This window comes from Aedes aegypti, chromosome 3 (assembly GCF_002204515.2).
Source record: "Aedes aegypti strain LVP_AGWG chromosome 3, AaegL5.0 Primary Assembly, whole genome shotgun sequence".
Lineage (NCBI taxonomy): Eukaryota > Metazoa > Arthropoda > Insecta > Diptera > Culicidae > Aedes > Aedes aegypti.
The window spans coordinates 88966014-88986931 of record NC_035109.1 but is presented as its reverse complement, the minus strand read 5'-3'; the positions used below and the strand labels follow the sequence as shown (position 1 = coordinate 88986931).

Sequence of the window (20918 nt, the reverse complement as noted above, 5' to 3'; positions counted from 1 at the left end):
TACGGTGAAATTATTCTATTCATGAAAAATAGTTCATAATACTTATACTACTATTTACAGTTCCTAAACCTAATCCTACAAACAGCATTTATGGCATTTTTATACTACTATTTACAGTTTTATTTTGAAATTGATTATCGGCATATCGGTCTATTTTGCTCGAAGTAAGAGGGAGCATGGAGAAGAAAGCAATGAATACTAGATGGATAGGTACCGTAAGGGAACGGCGAGAGAAATTGGATGCCCTCTTCAACATCTAATCCAATTTCTCTCGCCGTTCCCTTACGGTACCTATCCATCTAGTATTCATTGCTTTCTTCTCCATGCTCCCTCTTACTTCGAGCAAAATAGACCGATATGCCGATAAACAATTTCAAAATAAAATCATCACGGTCGATACCTTTGTATATACTATTTACAGTTCCTAAACCTAATCCTACAAACAACATTTATAACATTTTTTCTCTCATTTATGGCACATACCTATTTGGTCCATATTTGCCAAGTGGCAAAAATTTGTTTTTATGTTTATACGCCTCCAAGCGCGAAACGCAACATACTGTTAGCCATCTATACTTTTTTGTCATGCAGCCATCACATGCCGCTGTGGGGAAAAATGTTTTATTTTCTTGATATAAGACGGTTAAGGTGAAGATGAATCGAAGCCAAACTTCAAATTTTCAAGAACACAAATTTGGAAAGCCGAATACCCGTTTGAGCTGAAAACTTAATCGATTGGTCACCACCAGCTAGTGACCAATCGATTATGTTTTCGGCTTAAAAAGATTTTTAGTTCTCCAGATTTGTGCTCTTGAAAATTTGAGGTTTGGCTTCGATTCATCTTCACCTTAGCAGTGAAATAGTTAAGCGGAAAAAGTAGGAATATCCTGAGAGGAGACTCACGGAGACGGTCTTCTTTTTCTGCGATTGCTGAGTTTTTTCTTATTTCACTTAGTGTTTATATCAATCTTGCGAAAGCCGTTCAAGCTCTCACATGATCATCTCAGCAAAAAAAAAACTATTGCGTTTGCATCACACCGAACCATAAACGGCATTTTGAGTAAAATTTCATGCCAGCAAACGTAGCAGACATTATAAATAACTAGTCTTGTGTTAGATTTATTAGCATCTTTGGAAAAACTGCTCCGCTGGCTGAGGTTTTACAAAATAGTTTATTTTGAATACAATACTTTTCACTTTTTTAGCCATAAAAACGACGGGCTGCATTTCTCGATTACTTTTTCAAATCGGCGTAAGTAACTTCCATACGGTTTTTAGAAAATTAATTCAGAAGAATCACAACCTGTCTTCTAAAACTGTTTTAAAATGAATTACCTTTTTAACATTTTTTCGCCGTGTACATCTCAAATTTTGCACACAATGAGCTCGCGTTCAAAAACTAGGGAGTTCCTTTTATTTTCCATAAAAATGTTATGACAAAATGATTTGCCGATATATTTAGTTACTTGCGATGTTTTTGCACCAGTGCAAATTCGACACAAGTAGTGTTTTGTTTTGATTCGTGGTTAAGTCACTTTGTCTATCCATACAGCGGAGCGGCAAAAGTAGTGGTAATATTGGAAAAGTTGAAAATCGTACTCTCGTCATTTTGTAAATCCGGAAATTAAACGTTCTATAAGTGAAAATTCGAGTTGGTTCAGAGCGAAACGTGTAGAATTTCGTCTGCGAAATACGTAGAACCGATAAAGTAATTTTGTACTTGTACTAATTTTGTATTTTTTGACTTGAGTCTGTTTGAATAAGTTTTCGAGATTTGACGTTTCGTGACAGCCGAATCTGGGCTGCATATGACGTTGATATTTTTCCTCTTCGCGAGTCTCTATCAGGGAATATCCATTCTTTATGTTCTACATACTTTTGTACTTTCATAAAAATTTAGATCCGGCTGGTAGGAGCACTAGTTTGAGGTTGGAAAACCAGGATATGTGAGGTTAGTTTCAAGGGAACTTTAGCCTGCGCGATTTTTGCGCTTGAATAAAACACGTTTCGTAACATTCTCCGCGGCCTCTAAAAATACCATGGATAGAGAAATGAGTTTTCTACTATTGGATCTCATTCAATTTCATACATTATTTGACTTAAGCGGTGTAAATAAATGTAATCTTCCGAATGTTTTGAAACCATGAATTGGTTTGAAATTGCTTTCGAAAACCATAATCAGCAGCACACCCCAGCGGACGAATTGACGTTTTGGGAGCGAATATCTGTGAACAGATGACCTAATAAGGTGTCAAACCCAGCCGGAAACACCCAACTGCGAACTTTTGCCCCAAATTACTCTACAATAATTGTAACTTTTACCAATGTAGGAATATGCTTGTTCTGCATCATTCAAAAAGCTCTCACAAATACAGTACCACCCACCAACAAAGCTCTCAACGGCGACATGCAATAGAAAGAATTATTCTCTCTTCCCATACCCATATTTTCGAAAGAGAAATGAAAGAGAATGCAAACTCATCTGAAGCACTACCAGAAAGCTAACTTTCTCCACCCCCAACGACAGATAAACGATACCTAACCAACCGCAAGGACGACGACGCACCTTTTGAAAGCTCCGAATCTCTCCACCAACACAAACACACGACGCACTTTCTCTCACCCATACTGCCATAAGATCCACCCGCACCAGCACACTCTTTAGGAGAGGCAATACGCAGAGAGACGCAGAGCGGGGTGGTGAAAGCGAGCGACACAAGAAGCGCTTTTCATTCAGAGATTTCTGCTTGCATGCGCGCATTCAAGAACTGATTCATAACGGCTTCGTTGATTGTTTATTTGTTTTCTCTCATCCCGCCCGCAATGGGAGAAAGCGCGGTGGAAAGAGATGGGTGGTGAAAGCGCGCACACACCATCATCAGCGGAAAACTGCCAAGCACCAAACCAGAGCAAAGAGCGCAGAAGGAAGAGTCCATCGCATCATTAGCCAGCAACAGCGCGAGTCAACCATCACATCAGCCAGCTACGAAGAGCAAAGCGCTTCATGCGTTGCAATATCCGTCCGGTTTGGAACTTACAGAAGGTCGTAGATCAGGTGATTCGATGGTGAAGGGGGAGTTGAACCCACCGACGAGGGCTGACAACTTTTGCTGACAGTTACAAACATTTAGGGTCAAGTTCTTAGGAAATAATTTATATTTTTATTGAATACATTTCAATAGATAACTATTAGGGATAAAATCGGGAATAAAAGAAGAATTTGTTCTGTAAAGTTGCTTCAATTAATTTTCTAAGTACCGTAATCCGGGGTAACATTGATCATTTTTTTGAATATTTCCTAAACATTTGATTTGAAAATGCATGTGTTGCAAATTTTATATTTTTAAAACAAGTACTGCCACCCATTGCTCGTGTTTATGTACTGTATTTTGTTTTCTGAAAGTTTAAAGCATGTTTAAAAAATGTTTTAAGTGAGTTTTTGATTTAGCTGATATGGGGTAACATTGATCACACCATGAAAACATCGTTCGGTAATATTGAAAATATCATTACTTACTAAAATCATGGTCCCTGAAGCCGAATATTAAGGTCAAACTCTTATAAGTCATTTACTTTTTGAGTTATTTTAAAATTAAAAACACTGTGGGTAGTGCTTCGTGAAGCCCAAGCAGGACAGTTTCGTTTTGCGTCGATTGATATTGCTGACGGTTTTGCGCGTGTTTTCGTCGCCAAAGATTTTTTTCCCTGTTTTGGAGCGTCTTGCTGGGTACGTGTTTGGGAAGGCCCAAGCAAGACGGTTTATTTACGGGACGCCAAGAAGTTTTGCTGTCAGTGTCAGTTTTGTGTTCAGTCGAGAATGGATTACCAACTGGTGAGTTCGTTTCATGCTTATGATAACACATATGTTCTTGAAAGCGTAACTTTTATGTAATATTAAAACAAACTTTGTATGGTTTGTCACTATAGGTGTCGGCATTACGCTCTTTTCTTATACAATTTAATTATACATATATTTTTCTCTTTTTGACATTATTAAAAATTATCTTTTGAATTGTTCGACATTGTGAATGTTGACGTATTTTCTAAAACTTCTACCATATCAAGACAAAATGCACAGTAATACTCATATGTAATTTTCAAACAAACTATGTATGGTTCGTCACTACAAGTGTCGGCATTATTCCTGTTTCATATAAGTTAAAATATATACATGTAATTTTCAGTTTTCGTCATTAATAGAATCGTCTTTTGAATTGTTCGACATTATAGATGTTGACGTATTTTTTTTTTCCAAAAACTTCTCGAGACAAAAATACAAAACTAGCTTTAAATACAAGTCGTATATTTCCCCCTTGTCCATGGATCGCATCACTGACCAGAGGTGACTCCCAGATCTTTTCCTCCCTCAATAATGAACACCCTTCCCGTGGTGATTGTGGAGATGCAGAGGTATTCTCGGTCTCTAGAAGCAACAATCATTACACCCTAACATTCCTTCCCCATCCCAACTGACTGTAAGGACTTGGCCGGCGCCGTTATTGATCAATAATATTAGATCTGCTAAAATTGCACTTCGAGAGTAAGCGGAAACTCCCATCCCTTATTCATTTGGATCGTAGTGCAATTCTTACCAGTTCCGATCAATCACGGAGTAGCAACCATTGACATGTACAGTCAGTCTATGCTATGCTATGCTATGCTATTTTAAAATTAAAAACACTGTGAATTATGGAATACGCCTAAATGTATGCAATTTCCAAAGGAAATTTTTCACGCTTTATAATAATTTGTGAATTATGTTTTATTGAACATATTTATGAAAATATTGACAACGGAGCCGTTTTCGGCGATGTCATTTTTAGTAACAACCGCATTTCTCTTACTCATATCGTTTACAAAACTCATGTGAGACATGATTCTTTTATGGTGTCATCCATAATCATGAAAATCATTGTTTACAAAAGTTGAAAAATTTACGCATGAACACAACTTTATTTTCGCAAAAACTCTATTGTTTATTAGCTCATGATTGGAAGAAAGAGAATCGCCATTCATGCATTGAAAATATTTCATCAACAAATGTTGATTCGAGCTTTTTACGAAGAGGGTCATTGTGATCAATTTTACCCCGCTGATCAATGTTACCCTGGATTACGGTAATCAAAATCAACAGTGTAGGTACATCGTACTCTCGTGCTGTGCGTCCACAAATCCTTTCTGCTCTCTCCGAAGTTTTTGAAATTACCTAAGGCAATACATCAGTACATCTCATTGCTACTTTTTATATATCTTGATCTTTTTTCGATCCTTGTTTGGGCTCGAGCCCTCGATTTTTCGTTGGACTCGTTAGCGGTAATCCTTCTTGAACACATTCTTTGAAAAGAAAAATTCTTAGAAGAACACTTTTTTTTTTCGTTCATTCACTGAACCTGGTTGCTACCAGAAACAAAAGGAAGGGTGAGTCTCTAAACACTCCCTTCCAAAAAAGTGAGATTTAAACGTGGCATAAATGTAAGAAAAGACGTTTACACAGACAAACAGACGTAACACGTGGAACGAATTTCTTCAAAATCCATCGCCCAGTTTACACCATCATCATCTGGTGGGCATGTGGCGCGAAAAGGTGTTCCATGCAACAAGACCGGCAGATGGCGGTAGTGTTAAACCGCCGTGCAGGGTGACTTTGACCACCCCTTTTGATGCATCTCATGGCTAGTAGGAACGCCAAAGAACTAATCTATTACCATCTATTGGCTATTTGTAACGCAATCTTGAAGCTTGGCCCATAGTTTTCATAATTCTGCCATTAGCCACCCTTATGGACCAATGTCACCCCGCACGACGGAACGTCAAATGCGAATGAAAACGATACGCGTGCCTATAGTTGTGAGATATGTAACAAAGCAAATTTGAAATGATCGTTAAATGAGTGGTCGATGCAAATTTCGCCTCTGTTACGTCTGTTTGTCTGTGACGTTTATCCAGATTGCGCGTTTTCTTCCAAGGATGAAATTGTTGATAATTGCATCGAAACGAGCTATCAGATGCATCCTATCGAAGCAGGCTCTAACCCACGCTCTTTGATTCAAGTGAGAAAACAAAGGTTGCTGCCAATCGTGGTCACTGACCACTGGTCAGTTGTTCCGAATTTGGAGGATTTAGGCCTTCCAAATCCGTTTCTTTGCTCCTGTCGGACTGTTTTGCCGGAAACTTTTAAAAATCGCGAAATTCTTCTCAAACATCATGAAGACAAGAAGCCGGTGGCAGCTCAAACTGTTATTTTTATTTATTTATTTCGCAATTATCTTATTACAAATTAATACTAACAACAATCGGTTTCTATCTTCCATTCTTCAACACCATCGTTTCCGTAGAACAATCCTTCATTCAGCAACTTCTACTGTCTATTTTGTATTATCTATCTATATAAACAAAAATTGAATGGTGTTTGTATGTCACGAAATGGCATACGAACGGGTTAACGAATTTGAATGATTATTTATCCCTTTTGTTCGTCAAGGGGTTCCGACGTGTTTGTGTGTATAAAAACCCTAGGATATTCACCGGGAAATTCGGAAACAACGAGAGTGGACAAAACTGTCATTTTGTATGGGACGATCTAAGGACCGATGCACGAGTTCAATAATTTGACGTTTGAGCGGTGCCAAATTCACTCGTTACCATGGCCACATAAATTATACGGCACCGCTGAAACGTCAAATAGTAAACTCGTGCATTGGTCCATAGCGTATTCAACACCCTGCTTGATGGCAAGACGAAGTTTGCCGGGACCATTAGTGTCCGGATTGGCGATATGAAACATAAACTTTTTTCGTCATTTGAACTCAAAATTTTTGAAGTTGTGTGTGTTTCTGTTAAAACAACTTGGTAAATATACTTCCATAGCTGCCTATTTGCCTTCGCAATGCGCTGAGCCGCAAGTTAATTTGCTTTAAACTGACTTGTGGAAATTGACTCGCAATAAGTCAAATTTTTGACGTTGGATAACGTCTTACGGCAACATACTGGGGTACAATTTCGAAAAACGAAAAATCGCTCTCGTCACGGAAAGTGGTTAGATTTTGACTGTTAATAACTTACTAACGCCCGGATAGATTTTCAAGATTCTTGCACCAATCGATTGGAAATCTTTCTACGAATCGACTCCAATAATGGAAAATATTGATTGTCATGACTAAACTATTGAAAATGGGTAAATATCGAGGCATGTCTTATTTTCCATAGAAAAGCACATATCTTAGCCACTTTTGTCATTCAAAGGGAAACGCCCCTTTCAGTCTTCTTTTTACTCCTTTTTGTTCTATCATGTACAATCGAAGCCAGCCAAACTCCAATTAGCCACGCGCGCATTAGTCTTTCGACCAGCTACCGGAGAAGGACTCCTATCGAAATTAAATTTACACATTCGTCGCTGCTGCTGCTGCTGCTGCTGCTGTTTATTCTCAAGCTAAAAGCTGCGGGTCCCGTGAAATCGCTCATCATGGCCATGGGTATTCTGCTAGCCCATCGAATTCATGGAGAACGCGTGCAAAAACCTTGATAATTGGGTCCTAAATTTTTTAATGAAATCTTGTTTTTATTTAATAACACGAAAAAGCATGTTACTGTAACTACTTTAGCAATTTTTAATTTAAAAATTAGGTCCATAAATGAACCTTGACACTTTTGATCATGTTTGACGTTCACTTAGTCGACAAAAACACCGCAGGGGTTTTAGTTCGACCACTTGGGTTGTTCCTATCTGACATTTTGTAAGGGACACGGAAAATAAAATACACCCAAAATTTGAGTTTAAGCCAAAGGATGTGACAAAATCTAAAAAAATGTTTTTTGGGCTTAAACCAACGGAAAACATTAGAACATTGAGTAAACATGTGTTTTTGGCCTAAACTTAAGCGTTTGGCACTAAAATTGGGACAGGGCTTTAGGACCCTATTGCCGTCGGAGGAGTGAGAAAATATCGAAAACTAGGATGTACAAGCAAACAAGGAAGCACAAAATTACCGAAAGAATTTTAATTTAATCGTCTTCGATAATCTTTTGGTGTGTTTCTGTCTAACAATGAAATGAAAACCCAATTCGATCGACGGTTACTCCCCAACGGTCCTTTGTCCTTTCCAGGACGACAATTCCATTTCAAAAGAATTATGAGAATTTTCCACCGCGAAGAGCTGGTGATTGGATGTTATTGATTCATATTTTGGTCAGTCATTTGCATGCAATCAATCAACATGGCTAAATAATGCTTTCCGAGAATCACAGTGCCAGGAAATCAATTTCCCATTGTGCGCGCGCGGGGCAATCGTCGAAAGTGTGTGCATGAATCGGATAAATTGCGGACGGCACTTGAATGAAGAATCCATCCTGGTAAGCCTCGCATTTAGAGATGATTGAGTAATGCCGTTGTCGTCGTCGCCACCTACATGCATGCTAGAGCGATCAGAATCAACATGTCGAACAAAGAGCTAAAACTAATCAGCAATAGCTTTGTTTATGTTTCCTTTTGCTAATAAATTGTCGATCGAATCGAAATGCACACACAAAGAAGACTGCAAAAATGCTGCTGCCGCCCAACCCGAACGACGGGAACATAGGTATAACTTTGTATGCCATTTCTCTCGTTGAAAACCAATCGACCGAAATTAATTATTCAATCAATAGTATAGATGAAATGTCTCTGGTTGTTACTCTTTTAAGTCAAATGCATTGTTGTGGCCCTGAAAAGGGCCGTTTTGTTTGAAATTGTGCTGCAATTTAATTTAAGCGCGCTCGCCACGGATACGACGAGCCAGCTGGATGTCCTTCGGCATGATGGCGACACGCTTGGTGTGGATCGCGCACAGGTTGGTGTCCTCAAACAAATCGGCCAATTATCGGCCACGCTCGCTTCCTTCAGGGCCATGACGGCCGAGCTCTGGAATCGCAGATCGGTCTTGATTAAGAAGTCCTGAGCGATTACACGACTATGTGCTGGAATGGAAACTTGCGGATCAGCAGTTCCACAACAATGATGGCTGTGCCGCACATGATTCGCAAACTATGCACATTAGACTGGCCCACCTTAGTATGGGAGAAAAATAAAGTTGTATAATTCCACGGGGCAGGATTATTCTTTAGGGTTAGAGGAAGACTTCCTGAAAGTTTCAGCTCATTTGGTCGTTCCATGAGCTGGCGCATTTGAATTGAAGTTAATATGTGATTTTCAGCTCCAACAATATAGGAAACAGCACATCATCTCCTGTTTGAGTCAGGAAAATTGTTGATCGCGTTCAATTGAACCCAGAATGTCAAAAACACTACTTGATACTATAGCAAACAATATTGTAGAAGGTTGTCAGATAATTATGGTGATATCTGCGCTGCCGAGATCACAATAATGAATTGTCGGTCACTACTGGTTTGCCTCTACATTTCTCCAGATACCACGACAAAGCAGAAGAAGTTCTTCATGGCGCGGAACTTCTTCGAATATCAAAAGGAGACCATGTCAATCATCGTGACAGGCAACTGCAACATCGATTTGAGGAGAACTTGGAGTTAGCGGACATCTTGGGGAAGTACCTCACCCTCAAACTGGCTTCGGAACCCACTTAAGCAACCAATCTTATTGGATCATGCGTGGACCTAACATTCAACCGGAATATTTGTTTGGAGTGCAAGAGTTAACGCTCATGCTTCTTCTTCCATCGACCATAACAGGAAATATAAGATACTAACGTTGTCCAACGTCAACTTGACGGTGGTATCTCGGAAACAACCTTTTACTTTTTTGGTCATTGGTGACTTTAATACCAAACATCGCTCATGGAATAATTTACAAAGTAATTTCAACGGCAGAATAATATTTGATGAGTGCTCTTCAGGATATTCTTCTTCTTATTGGCATTAACGTCCCCACTGGGACAGAGCCGGCTACTCAGCTTAGTGTTCTTATGAGCATTTCCACAGTTATTCACTGAGAGCTTTCTTTGCCAAAGTTGCCATTTTCGCATTCGTATATCGTGTGGCAGGTACGATTATACTCTATGCCCAGGGAAGTCAAGGAAATTTCCATTACAAAAAGATCCTGGACCGACCGGGAATCGAACCCAGACACCTTCAGCATGGCTTTGCTTTGTAGCCGCGGACTTTAACCACTCGGCTAAGGAAGGTCCCAGGAAGATTACTCAATTCAATACCCTGATAGCCCTACACGGTTTTCCTTTTCTAGAAACCCTTTTACGATTGATTTGGTCTTAACCGACTCTAGTCACCTTTGTAGCTAACTGGTCATTCATGCTGATTTTGATTCTGATCATGTCTCTGTTACATTTGAAATATCCAATGAAGCGATTCTCAATCCTATCAGCTCCACTTTCAATTATTTTCGAGCCGTTCAGAATATATATGAAACATATATCGATAGTCATCTTGATGTTATCATTTCTTTACAAACAAAACTTGATATTGACAATGCTCTCAAAACTTCAACAAGTTCCATTGTTGAAGCCAGGGGCATTGCAATACCAAAATGTGAAATAAAATACGAACCCGTGATTATAGACGACGATCTTAATCTCTTGATCCGTCTTAAAAACGTGAGGAGAAGGCGATTTCAACGCGCTCGCGATCCTGCTATGTAAATAATATGGCAGGATCTGCAAAAAGAGATTAAAAAACGATTTTCACAATTAAGAAACAAAAAATTTGAAAATAAAATTTCTCAATTGAACGCTGGCTCTAAGCCCTTTTGTAAATTATCTAAATTTATGAAAAAACCTCAAAATCCAATTTCGGCATTAAAAGAGGAAAACAAATTATTTCTAACCTATTTCGAAGAAGCTCAAAACCTTGCTATGCAGTTTGAAAGAGCGCACAATTTTAATTTAGGACTTACTTCAATTGAAAATCAAGTTACTCAGAAGCAGTGCGCATCGTACCTTCGTGCTGTGCGTACACGAAGTTTTCTTAAAAACTACCTAAAGCAATAAAACAGTACTTTTCAGTGCTAAAATTAAAAACGGTATTTTTCAGTGCTACTTAAACAGTACTTTTCAGTACTATTTTTTTCTACTATTGATCCCTTTACGATCCTTGTTTGGACCCGTGCCTTCGATTTTTCGTTGGACCCGTTGGCGAAAGCTAGCGGTGGTAATCCTTCTTGGACACCGTCTAGGGAAAAAAACCTCTCGAAGGTCACGTCTTTCTCGTTTATTAACTAAACATGGTATCAACAACTAACAAAAGGAAGGGTGAATCTCTGAATTCACAACTTCCTTCCAAAAAAGTGGGATTTAAAACTGTCACTACACGTGGCAAGAATGAAAGAAAGGACGCTTCCCCGGAATGCGAAGTTTCTTCCAAGGGTGAAATGAATAATTGTATCGAAATGAGCAATCAGTTCGATGCTCTAGACAAATTTTCCGAACACCAAATCGAAGCAGCCTTTAGCCCAGGCTCTTTTATTCAAGTGAGGAAGCAAAGAGTGCCGCCTATCGTGGTCAGTTGTTCCGAATTTGGGGGATTTAGGCAGGAGATCTTGAACTCCATTTATTGGAATCAAGGTTTCCTTCCAAATCGCAAAGAAAGGAGACTGTCGCGTTTTGCCGGAAACTCTTAAAGATCGCGAACTTCTTCTCAGACATATTGAAGAGAAGAAGCACAAATTTTTCACTTATGATGATAAAACTGAACGTTTGTTCAAAGTTGTCTTGAAAGGTTGTCACCTCCCCAGGGGAAAGGTCGCATGAGACGGAGACAAAATAGGTGGAAAGAAAGGGCTGGTAGTACTGATCCCCAAGCACGTACCTAAACAGCCTAAAATTGGTTCGAACTAGCGGAACCATTGACGAAAATGAATCGAGTCTATCCATATTAAAATAAAAGCATACGTTTCACATACAAATAATAAGAATGGTGTATTTTAGTACTTACGTTTAATTTCCGCTTAACCTACGATTACCCTACTGTGTTAGTGTGCATGGGCGTCAGTGTCGAGTGTATCCCGCGGCGATTGGTGGACAGCATGCTTGCCCGGACAGAAGCAAATTCACCGGCGACGTGCCAGCTACTCCAACGCTAGCACACCGATCCATGATCGTGCTAGGACACCTTCCCGGCCTGGCGCACAAGTTGGTCATGATAGAAAGGCCTAATATAGGAGACATTATGGAACACTTAATTCCGCACCACAAAAGACGATTTCAATTTGGGAAATGCTTTAGCTTCACGCTTACCGATCTCATTGTATCCTCCTCCTCTACTCCATTGTAGCACTACAGAGCAGCATGCATAAAGGTAGTGAACATCTGCGGCTATGCAATAAATTTAACGATTAACAAGATCTCTTTCCAATCACTTTCACTGCTATTACCTTGCTCTGAGCCCAATAAGCTTAATTAGCTTTCCACTTCACTTTTTGCCACAGAATTAAAAAATGGAAATTTTGTTCTACAGCGGTCAGGCTATCTCACGTCTACGTGCACTCCACGAACTTTCCTGCGTTCTGCCTGCTTGACAGTTAACCGAGAACTAACTAACCAGCTAAAGCGAGCTCCACTTCTACCTTTCGGTATGGATGCTGAGATCGTAATCTCTTATCGTCTGTGGGTGGTGATAAGAGCAGATGATCAGTGGAGAGTGAGATCCTCGGCTCTGGGAGTAGAGGGGCATACATGAGGGTTACTGATACATGATTATGGTGCTTATTGGTACGCTATGCATATCGTGTTGGGCTGTTGGAGCACGGGATTCTCTCCATATCGGGAGATGACGAATATGTGTTGCATGGGACTTACAGCTGGATGTAGAGTGTGTGTTCTGTTGTTCTGTTGTGGTGAGTGTAGTGTATTGTACATGGTAAGAAAGACCTATGCCTTCATTTCATACGGCGACAGTGGGGAGCTTTGATTCCCTCGCGAGGCTGTTGGTTGTGAGCAGGTTACAATACCCCCACACCAGACTGCAATATGGGAGACCATCCCAATATAGCAGTATCTCTCTTACCATGAGCAATCCACTCACACGATCGACAATTACCGACCTAGTAAAGTAGTGTAAGGTTTCGTCAAGTGTAATCTGTTAATCCACACAGAGCACATTCTTGTCTGAGCTAAATTTTGACCTCTCATATGGGTATTGATGGTTGTTTACCAGATATGGACAATTTATTGGTTTACTGGCTCGATTTCAGCCTACGATGTATTTCAACAATAGGGACCACATCAAACAGGAACAGATCAACGATCATTCGTAATTATTGCTGTGGCTGTATAGAGTTTGTTTACCTTTTCAATTCTATTATTAAGTGCAGACAACAGATGGTTATACTGGACCTTGGCTGAGGAGCTTCATCCTTTAAGCAAAGAAAATTATTAAGAGTACAAATCATACACACAATTCTTACATTCATTTTAGCCAAATATCCATATATTTTAATACCTTTTACACAAATTATCTTACGCAATCAAACACGAATCCTCAGTCGAACTAACGCGATTTTTCAATCGATTACATCCATATACGAACTCAATACTTATTCTACGCGCTCTCTCAGTTAAGTCTACGCAAATATACTTTTAATTCAAACTTTTACATACACACGAACATTTATGCTTAAAATACGCAAACTCTCGATTAAACTTACGCGAATACTTAATTGACTCAAACTCTCACGCAAATGCAACATTTTCTACTTAAACTACGCAAACTCTCGGTGATCACCATTTCCTCGAACATCCGATACACATCTCAGTTTCTTCAATACAAACGCACGCGATTTTCATTTATACACGATATCTCAAACGAACATACTAATTCCGATCTTTTCACACATCTCAAATAAATTCTTACGTAATCTATCCCGGAATCAAATCTTGCGCCGCAAACACACCTAAATTTCTACCTTCTTCATCTTCTAGCTCATATGATGTTGCTCCTCTTCTAGCTATTATCTTACAAGGAACATAAACTGGGCCAAGTTTGGCTGAATAGTGATCAGCAGCACTTGAAATTTTGAAGTTCTTCTTGTAAACTTTTTGACCAATGTTAAAAGTAGGTGGTAGACCTTTGTGTCTGCTGTCATAGTTCTTTTTGTACTTTTCAAATTGTTTTTTGTTGTTTTTGACGACCTCTTCATATACGGTACCCATAGCTTTAGTCCTGCTTTGGATGAATTGATCTGTTGATGGATCAGAAGTGCACCTATCCTGAAGATGGTCTCTTCCATCGACTATCGACTCATATCCATGTACTAGAAAAAAAGGTGTGAATCCCGTAGATGAATGCTTGGTATTATTGATCGCAAATTCTATTTCAGGGATCTGAGAATCCCAAATACGGTGATCATTTTGACAATATGTCCGGATACAAGCCAGTATTACTCTGTTCACTCGCTCAACAGGGTTGTTTTGACAATGCCTCCTGCTATTTTTGAAATGATGAACATGAAACTTAGACAACAAATCTTGAAACTTATGAGCTAAAAACGTTACAGCGTTGTCTGAAATCAACACTTGAGGAGCACCAAATTTTAAAAACCAATCACACTTAATTAACTGAGTCAAACTTTCAACACTTATCTTTTTAACAGGAAACAGACGAACATATTTAGTGAACACATCCAGACATACTAACAAATCACTATTTCCCGACTTACTACGTACAAAACCACTAATATAGTCCATAGCAATCATTTGAAATGGACGCGTAGCATCCTTCTGTTCTCCCATTGGAGGAACTGTAGCAATCGTCGAATGCTTCGACTGCTTACACGTGCCACACTTAGACAAAATCTTTTGGACATCAGATTTCATCTTAGGCCAATAATATTTTAATTTTATTCGTTCAAGGGTCTTTTCTACACCAAGGTGCATGATTTTGGCATGTTCCTCTTCCACTAGTTGTGTCATCTTGTCAGGTGGCACAACCACTTTCCATTCCAGTCGACCCATTTCAAGAGGAGATCTGGAAGTGACAAACTTGTACAAGTCACCATTTTCAATTTTGAAATTCTGGTAATTTTCTGGAGTATGACTAACTTTATTTTTCAACTCATTGTACCATTCTGAAGTCGAGTCGGCAAAAATAGCACAAACAGCACGACTGAGGGCATCGCAGACTACATTGTCTCGGCCTTTCCGATGTTTGATGGTCATGTCGAACTCCTGTAATTTAATTGACCATCGTGACAATCTTGAACTAGGACGCCACTTCGAATTGCAGATGAACGTCACTGCAGAGCAGTCCGTTACCAGCGTAAAGTGTGCACCCTCCACATAACTTCTGAAATGCTCGATTGCTTCGAGTGCAGCTAAACCTTCCTTGTCGGTGGGCCCATACTTCTTTTCACAAGAGCTCAGCTTCCGTGAAAAATAGGCAATAATGTGCTCTTTACCATCCAACTCCTGCGTCAGTATGCCAGCTATTGCCACATCACTGGCATCGGTTTGAATAGTAAATTCTTTTGTCCAGTCTGGGTTGGCTAGGACCGGCTCCGAGATCAAACATTCTTTTAGTTTGATAAATGCCTGTTCTGCTATATCATTCCACCTAATTCTCTTGGGCTTGCCTTTTAACAAGTCAGAGATAGGAGCTGATATACCGCTGAAATTCGGGATGAAGTTGCGGTAGTATCCCGCCATCCCTAAGAATCTGCGAATCTCCTTTGGAGTTTGCGGTCGAGCAAACTTGGAGATCGCAGTAACTCTTTCAGGGTTCGGCTGGTAGCCGTTCTCTGAGAGAATAAAACCTAAATATTTAATTCTTTTCAGGCAGAACTTACACTTGGCTAAATTCACAGAAAGGTTAGCTTCTCGTAAGCAATCAGCGACAATTTTGAGATATTTTATGTGATCCTTGAATGTTCTGGTTGCAATTATGATATCATCAAGATAAGAAAATATGAATGGCTCGTAGAGCCCTTCTTTCAAAACTCTGTCAAGGATACGAGACATTGTAGCACTACTATTGATTAAACCAAAGGGAAGTCTTTTGTATTGAAAAAGACCCCTGCCAATTATTTTAAAGCTTGTATATTTCTTGGAGTCTTCGGCAAGCTTTACCTGAAGAAACGATTCTTTCAAGTCCAGCACCGAAAAGTAGCGATTTTTGCCTAAGTTGTTCAAGATTCTCATGGAACTTGCCAAAGGATATGCGTCTCTAACAGTTTTAGCATTTAACTTACGAGCATCTAAACAAAGCCTCATATCACCATTTTCTTTGGTAACTGGTACAACTTGCAAGGCCCAATTTGAATTTGAGGGTTCAATTATGTCTAAGTCCAATAATCGATTTATTTCTTCATTGACTTTCTTTTGAATTGTGGGCGACCATGGATGGGGATTCAAATGAATGGCATTTTTATCTGTAAGTTCAATGCTATGCTTCATAACATTGCAAGCTTCTAGAGTGCCAGGCTCTGATATTTTGAAAGAACATTTAACGGATTCTAGTAATTCAGTCTCTTCCGTGTTGAGAACGTGAGAAGCTGGCTGAATTTCATTGCTTAACTCTACATTACAGGTTGCTAGATTATCAATGTCATCAAAAGTAAGCTTGATATTGAATAGTTTGAAAAAATCCATTCCTAAAATACAACGAGTTCCAAGCTCAGGTACAACTAAACAAGGTAATATTCTCGTTGATTTATTCACAGTAAATGGAACGTCTACAAATCCTTTGATTTGCATCGGTTCACCACTGGCAGTTGAAATTTTGAGGTCTCTGTTCAGATCTTGAATTTGCAGAAAGCTGGTTAAATTTCCAAAGAGTTCTCCAACTAATGACACATTACTCCCACTATCCAATAATCCATGCAACTGAAATCCTAAAACAGTAAATTTCAAAAAATATCTAGCATCGTTATTTAAATTCACAAAAACGGTTTCAACTTGATGAAAATAACCATGGAAATTTATTGAATCATCTGTTTCATGTTTCTCATCGGTACAATCTGTATTCTGAAATTCGGAAACAATTTGCTGAAAAACATTAATGGTTTTTGGATCTCGACGAACTGGAGGAATTTCTGAGGTTGGGGAAATCACCTCCTTCAATCTCCCCTTCTCTGGTTTTTTGCCTCACAGAATGGACATTCCTCGTAATGAAATTCCGGAAGTCCACATATGCAGCAAAATACATTGCGCCTTGAGAAACATTTCGTGAAATGATGACCAAATTTTCGGCAATTAAAACAAATTCTACGATCAGGAACTTTATAGTGTCTCAGAATATCATCCAACGACAACTCCCTCCATCCACAATCTGGTTGGTATTCTTGCTGAATATTTTGATTATTGTTGTAATTAGAATTGTTTCTTGGTCTATTGCTTTGTGAATTGAAGTTTTGATTTGAGCTGTTTTGGTTATTTCTATTATTATTTTGATTATGTTGCTGAACTCGTTGTTGATTGGTTTGATTACTATTGTTTGATTGAGGTCTGACGAAGGAATTAAGATTTGCTCTGGGATTGCTACTAAAATTGATTTCATTGATTTTTTGATTTTCGAATGAGAGAACAAACTTATTCATGATTGATTCATTGTTGTTATCAATTCGAGTGCACAGTTGTTCAAGAGTGTGTAAATCTTTCACGTCCACTAAGGCCAATCGGTCTCGGTAGATGGGCCTCATTGTGTGCCACATTATGTCGAATTTATCTTCTTCAGACATTGGAGTGGTTCTGCACAAAAAGAACTGTTCCATGCGAACCAAAAAGTTGGAAAATAATTCAGCTTTCGCCTGAAACATTGAAAATGAACGCACTTTGATATAGTGGTCAATGTTACTTGGCAAAAACTGGTGTCTCAAGGCTTGGATAAAGTAATCCCAGTTTTTGTTGCGTAAAATCGGCCATTTTGCAACAAACCAGTCTTGAGCAGGCCCTACTAAGAGAAAGTGGGCTGATTCAAACAATTCTTCTTTCGACATCTTCTCAGAGTGTGCAAAGAATTCAACTCTTCGAAGGAAAAGATTCAATCCAATTCCATTGTCATTCCCTGCATACTTAATCGGCCATTGTGAAACCGGAAGCGATTTTCTGCTATTCGACCTGCTATTTTGAAGGTTGAAAAATAGGGGATTGTTCGACAAAGCTGGATTTGAAAACTGAGATGTAATGTTGAAACCAGGTGGAAGAAATTCAACCGAATCCTTCTGGTCTTCAACTAAAATCACTTCAGGGTTGAAATTCAAATCTAAATCAGGAGCACCATTTTGTTCCTGAGCTACCGATGAAATCTTCTTCTTAGTACCCGTGTACTTTTCACCTGCTATCATTGGTTCGCGAATACTATTCAAATTTTCATCATGCGTTACTGTTTCACGTTGCATTGCTGGCGGCGGCGGGGGAGGAACAATTTGCCTCTCATTATCCGGATTTTTCTCGCGCTCGCGTTTATCCCGTTGATTTTCCACAACCGAATCCGCAGTTTGCTTCGCTTTATTCTCATAAACTTCGTTTAATCTATCCCGAAATGTGGGAGAGATTGTGAGTCTACGAACTTGCCGTTGACTCATTTTATTAATACTCATTACCGGACTAGCTTCACCGTCAAAATCAGTTAAATTATCCACGAAATCTTCACTTTCAATGCTGTGCGCCATTAGTGTCCTTTCACTTCACTATCACTTCCTTTTATTCAATTAACGAAACGATTACTTTGAGATCGGCCAATCTATTCATTATTCTAAAAAAAAACTGAAAATGTGTAAAATATAGTAATATGTATGGAAATTCAATGAAATGTAATAAGAAATTTGCTTAAAAATAAAAATAAATCTTAAAATACTAGGAAAGTTCATTTGATTTCAATTAATTTCAATTCAATAACACTAATCATCTATTTACATATTTACAATCCCTTGCCAAAACTCTGAAAATGCAAGGCTTTAATTCAAATTTCTTTATAAATTCCAGAAATTCAAGACATAATTCAAAAGGTTCAATTCAAAGAAAACTATTATATACATATTTACAAAAGACATCCACCATTGCATATGAAAATTCAGAATTTGCTTCATTATAAGCGAATGACTCCATGATAGAAAAACTTCGTCAAGATGGTTATCCACTGTACAGTTACATTTACGTTGGGCGCCATTTGTCACCTCCCCAGGGGAAAGGTCGCATGAGACGGAGACAAAATAGGTGGAAAGAAAGGGCTGGTAGTACTGATCCCCAAGCACGTACCTAAACAGCCTAAAATTGGTTCGAACTAGCGGAACCATTGACGAAAATGAATCGAGTCTATCCATATTAAAATAAAAGCATACGTTTCACATACAAATAATAAGAATGGTGTATTTTAGTACTTACGTTTAATTTCCGCTTAACCTACGATTACCCTACTGTGTTAGTGTGCATGGGCGTCAGTGTCGAGTGTATCCCGCGGCGATTGGTGGACAGCATGCTTGCCCGGACAGAAGCAAATTCACCGGCGACGTGCCAGCTACTCCAACGCTAGCACACCGATCCATGATCGTGCTAGGACACCTTCCCGGCCTGGCGCACAAGTTGGTCATGATAGAAAGGCCTAATATAGGAGACATTATGGAACACTTAATTCCGCACCACAAAAGACGATTTCAATTTGGGAAATGCTTTAGCTTCACGCTTACCGATCTCATTGTATCCTCCTCCTCTACTCCATTGTAGCACTACAGAGCAGCATGCATAAAGGTAGTGAACATCTGCGGCTATGCAATAAATTTAACGATTAACAAGATCTCTTTCCAATCACTTTCACTGCTATTACCTTGCTCTGAGCCCAATAAGCTTAATTAGCTTTCCACTTCACTTTTTGCCACAGAATTAAAAAATGGAAATTTTGTTCTACAGCGGTCAGGCTATCTCACGTCTACGTGCACTCCACGAACTTTCCTGCGTTCTGCCTGCTTGACAGTTAACCGAGAACTAACTAACCAGCTAAAGCGAGCTCCACTTCTACCTTTCGGTATGGATGCTGAGATCGTAATCTCTTATCGTCTGTGGGTGGTGATAAGAGCAGATGATCAGTGGAGAGTGAGATCCTCGGCTCTGGGAGTAGAGGGGCATACATGAGGGTTACTGATACATGATTATGGTGCTTATTGGTACGCTATGCATATCGTGTTGGGCTGTTGGAGCACGGGATTCTCTCCATATCGGGAGATGACGAATATGTGTTGCATGGGACTTACAGCTGGATGTAGAGTGTGTGTTCTGTTGTTCTGTTGTGGTGAGTGTAGTGTATTGTACATGGTAAGAAAGACCTATGCCTTCATTTCATACGGCGACAGTGGGGAGCTTTGATTCCCTCGCGAGGCTGTTGGTTGTGAGCAGGTTACAAGGTCTCTCAAGTGACTATAAGTCACCTGAAGAGATCAAAAATGGAATAAATGATTTACTTGGATTTTCCCCAGTCCAAGTAATCATTATGAAAAAGAGAACCCTTATATGTTTTCCAATCAGGAAAATATTTTCACTTTTAACTACACTAAAAGTATTCAAAGTGGATTAAGAGATTAATCCACTGTTGTACGGGTGTAATTATACTCGGGGATTTCGTTCGGAGATGTGGAGAAATACGTCCAGTTGGTTCGAGTGCACAAAGTAAAAGAGACCCTCTTCGGGTAGTTTATTCATAATTTTTTTTATGACAGCAGTGTTGCTAGTTTTGTGCTTAGTATAACAATCAACGCTGAATACACGATTAAGTGTAAATATTGAAAATGCTAATGAAATATACATTAGTTCTACCCCCTTTAGAAGTAAAACCAAATATTCAGAATGAACAATAATTCAAAATCGTAATCTTAAGTCTAACTTTCTTCGAACGCCTAGGTAGGCCAGTAAGCGCTACCAGATCTGATGGAAAGTTTCTTTTCTGTAATCTACTTATTCTTATCTTCGAAATTTCACTTTTTCTTCGATCAGGTAGTTGCCCAACATCGCACTCGTTTGTCATGGAAAGCATCT

At 39.2% G+C, this 20918-nt stretch overlaps 2 long non-coding RNA genes across 2 annotated transcripts; both read right to left on the bottom strand.

The window, feature by feature from the left end:
* Window positions 1–11974: 11974 nt before the first annotated feature.
* LOC110678908 lies at window positions 11975–12903 on the bottom strand. Its single transcript, XR_002502037.1, has 3 exons — window positions 12335–12903; window positions 12198–12275; window positions 11975–12112 (listed from the first exon to the last, which is right to left on the bottom strand). It is a non-coding gene; the product is annotated as an uncharacterized LOC110678908 (long non-coding RNA).
* Window positions 12904–19356: 6453 nt separating this feature from the next.
* Window positions 19357–20264, bottom strand: LOC110678915. The gene is made up of 3 exons (XR_002502043.1): window positions 19717–20264; window positions 19580–19657; window positions 19357–19494 (listed from the first exon to the last, which is right to left on the bottom strand). It is a non-coding gene; the product is annotated as an uncharacterized LOC110678915 (long non-coding RNA).
* Window positions 20265–20918: the final 654 nt, after the last annotated feature.